The sequence below is a fragment of the Bombina bombina genome, chromosome 3 (assembly GCF_027579735.1).
Source record: "Bombina bombina isolate aBomBom1 chromosome 3, aBomBom1.pri, whole genome shotgun sequence".
Taxonomy (NCBI): Eukaryota; Metazoa; Chordata; class Amphibia; order Anura; family Bombinatoridae; genus Bombina; species Bombina bombina.
In genome coordinates, this window is record NC_069501.1 from 323,678,537 (window position 1) to 323,682,839 (window position 4,303).

At 35.6% G+C, this 4,303-nt stretch overlaps 1 protein-coding gene across 2 annotated transcripts in view; it reads right to left on the reverse strand.

Annotated features, from left to right (window-relative positions):
• Nucleotides 1–2,959, reverse strand: part of AKAP17A (A-kinase anchoring protein 17A) — a 42,164-nt gene extending 39,205 nt beyond the window's left edge. For both annotated transcript variants that reach the window (XM_053706432.1, XM_053706431.1), the window contains exon 1: nt 2,881–2,959. The gene's annotated coding sequence lies outside the window, so the exon portion shown is untranslated. The remainder of the gene's footprint in view (nt 1–2,880) is intronic.
• Between the last annotated feature and the right edge of the window lie 1,344 nt (nt 2,960–4,303).

The following is a 4,303-nucleotide window of genomic DNA, read 5'->3' on the forward strand; positions in this document are numbered from 1 at the left end:
ATTTAACTGACCTTACCAGCTGCACTGTCTACCAAATTTTAAATCATCTGTAATAATTCCCAATCCCTGTTTCTCTTTAGTTAGTAATGTACCATTGAGACTGTAATTGGCCTTTGGATTATATATGCATAATAGCTCTTGGTAATATTAAATTTTAGATACCATTCATTTGCCCAGTCCTCCAGTTTGTTTTTGTTTTTTTAATATCACTGTTCATTTGACCCACTGTTCATTTGACCCACATCAACTCTGTTACAAATGTTTGTATCATCAGCAAACAAGCATGTCTTCCCCAGGAGCCCACTAACAATATAATTGATTAACATGTTAAACAAAACAGACCCAAGAACTGACCCTTCATTTTAATATACTCCATTAACTGAAACCCTCTGCTTTTTATCCTTAAGCCAGCATTGTACTCACTTAATATTAGTATCTACTCAAAGGCAATGCATTTTGAGAATAATAAAATAAAAAAAAGTTAGATGCGCCTGTTGCAAATGCAAATCTATCAACTAAATATGATATATTATAGAAATGTGGAATGGTGTCAATCACCAATGATAAGTGTGCAAAAATCTATATATAAATATATACAGTGGTATGTCTCAAAGATATGAATACGTGCTATTAAAATACAATCAGCACTAATGTCAAAAATATATAACATTGACATATAAAATATATATATATGACATGAATAAAGTGTTAATTATATAAGTGAGTAACAGTGTCCCTGACAAGTCCGATAGAAGACGTATGCCAAACAAAGTACTTCTTGTGTAGCTTGAACGAACAGTCCTAACGAAGTTCCTAACATCCTATCATATAGAAGCTGGTCACTGCTAGACAGCCTATTGGCTTTAGGCAAACATGCACGCATGCGCCCTAGACAGCTATAGACGCTGAATAGAGTTTTTAAGTCGTAAATTATTCTGTGTTTTTATACACCCAATGAAGCGGTCATTACGACCGGGAAACGCGTTGTGTGATATTTGCAAATTTTTATTAAATGTCTACATTGTTTTTAGACATTTGTTTCACGACTTTTAACTATTACCTGGAATCCATCATAGCTGTGTTTAGCTTCTATCTGCTGTTAACCATCTATCTGCAGCACATCTAAGAGTTTCCTGACTGCATCCTATGGAACTCGGATGTGAGTACAGCTCCTTCTGGGACATCTTTTATTACTATCGAGAGGATAGCTTTCTGGATAGCTAATAAAGATCCAGCAGGCATTTGTGGCACTTCTCAAGTGCTGTATACTTTGTAAGTATAACTTGTATTGCGTGTGTTGAGACAAAGTAACACTGATTGTGCACTATTGTGGCGCCGCCTCCTGCTCTACCTCTACACAGATTTTGAGAATAAGTTTGTTGTGGGGGACAGTGTCAAATAGTTGCTAAAGGCTAGATGTGCTACATCTATGGCTCCTTCCTGGTTGACTAATTTTTTTACATTGTCAAAAAATAAATCTTTTTTTGTTCTCGTCAGGTATGTGAAGGCCTGTCCCTGTCTAACAATAAAGCAATATGAGTTGTCCCAACGAAGCAATAAGAATATAAACTACCATTTAAAGGGCACATAGCAGTAAAAAAAAAAATACATGCTCTAATATCAACCCTGCACTACTGTGTGTTTACCCCCCTCAAAAGGGTTAGGCACAGAGTAGTAGAAGTACTGCTTGGGACATACAGAGCAGAGCGTAAATCATTGCTGATCCAATCAGCAGCGCTAGTTACACATCTGAGTTGTATGACTAGCACTGCTAAATGGATCATCGGCAGATTCCACAAGAGACCAACAGTGCTCTGCAGGTCCTGAACTCTACTTCTACTGCAGAGCATGTAATTTTTCAACTATTATGGCCCTTTAAGCAACATGCATTACCTGCTAATAACAATATAAATAGATTTTACATAACTTTTTTTTTGGATAGAACTATTTAAAAAAAAAAAAAAAAGATTAGTGCATGCAATGTCCACTTTTCAGTGTGTGTGTGTGTGTGTGAATATACACACACAATTTTAACCGCATAGTTTATAACTGAGGCATCACATTCTTATCTATCCAAAATCTTCTACACATATTGGGAGCTACTGCCTTTGTCACCTGAGGTGCCAAGATTCACAAGTGGCTGTAGAACATGTTGGCTCATTAATTAGGAGGCTCTTATGAAACTACAATCAAACCCTGCATACACTTTATATTTAAATAATCTAGCATTTTCGAGAAGGTACATTGGTTTAGTGACAGCTAAACAGCTAAACAGCTAAACAGCTATCCATTAGTTATAACATAAGACACACACACATATATATATATATATATATATATATATATAATACTTTACATATCAACAAATATTAATGCATGTGTGTTTAAAAATATATGTATATAAAATATAAACAAATTTAGACGTCTGCACTTATCTATAACAACTTTAACAATAAGAATATGATAGTTTTACATAATTCTATTGTTCTGGACATATTTTATTTTCATCGGATACCTACGAATGTATTACAAACACAAAACAACTACTATTCAGTACTCAAGAAACGGCTACAGAACACAATAATGAAAACAAAACATGTAATAGCTTGATGAAATTTAGAAAAATAAAATATTAAGAGACAGAAATAATATTATTTTACTAAGGGTGCTTAGCTGTGTGGATTTGCAAGTATTGTATAGAACACACTTTTTCTTTTCTAACTGTACTTAGACAACGAACAGTAACCGGGTAACCGAGCATGCGAGGAGGTCACCGGTGCCTATTTCCTATACCCAACACGGAACGTAGTGGCACTGGATACGGCTAAAACTCGAGCTACCAGTCTGCCAATTATAAGGTCAGCCATACCCACTACTTACCTCGGAAAACCGACGAGAACCGAACCACAAAACAAACAGTACCGGGCCCAGCCAACCTAACCATACAGCAAGGAAGAACAACCAGACGCGGTGCATTGTGGGAATGAGGTCGTCGTATTTTGCAGGCTGTTTCCGTTTTGGGATTGGGAAAGGACGGAGTTGCCATGGAGACGGGTCACATAAGAAACAGGCCTAAAAGCCGAAGGGACACTAGGCTGCTTTAGTTTTACTAATGGGAATATTATTATTTGAAAAGATGAATTAAAAGGGAAAGATAAATGTGAAGAAAAAAACAAATGCGCTTCTGTAATAGATACGTCTAGCATTGCAGATTTGTTTGAAGGATATATATTTGTAGTAGTAGGATTGGTGTGAGAATTTGGAGTTTAGCTAGGTCATGCTCCCTGTTTTGCTATATGCAGTACGAAATCTTGTCAGTATTATAATGCCCTTGGAAGAATTTTCTAAATGCATTTTTTACCTTCAAACAGATGGGTACATTAGAATAGCTGACATCCCTACTCTGCCTGAAGTTCAGGGAGGCTCCCTGATGCCAGCAAATGGAATGCAATCTCCCTGAAACTCCAAGTACCATGATCCAATGTGGCCCAAATCTGAAATGCCTTTAGTTGCTGGGACGTTATAGAACCCGCAAAACATGCATCAGTAACCAATAAGCCACTGATTTTAATAAAATAAAACCCAAATACTACCTTATTTACTGCACGTAATTAAACTTCGTATTGTAAAATATTAAAGCATTCAACAAGCGTATGATCACTGGAAAATAGGTTTGTTGTATGCGGTTGTGCAATAAAGCTACTTTTTTTTTAGTGACGGGGGGGCAGTAGCGAGTGAAGCCACCTCCCTGAAATGAGTTTTTGCAGGTTGGGATGTCGAATAAAGCCACAAAAATTATAATTAAAAAATCTAATAAAACAAACGATTTATTGAAATAAAAATACACCATAAAACCAGTGTTCATAAATTAAATATACATTCATAACAAAATTGTTCTGAAAAAATCACATTTTATACGCAGAAAAAACAATCATTTAATGCACACAGTATAAATCATAATAAAACCACTGCTCATGTAGCAAATGTTGGGATATCTGTACTTATAATTCACAAACAATGCAGAGTATATTGTTTTCCTTATTGTAAAATTATTGTAAGATTATATACACTGAAAACAGAGCAATCTGATTTATATTGGATTAAGTATTCAATTTGTAAAGGAGCGTTAAATGCAAAATAAATTTCATGGACCTCCCTCTAATTATGGTTGTTACTATTTTGGAACTAGTGATGTCCGGTTCATGAACGAATCGTTCATTTGAACCGGATCTTTTCACTGAACTGAATGAATCAGTACATCAGACTGAACTGATTCGTTTGAAACAGTTCAGTTCCTGAGTCA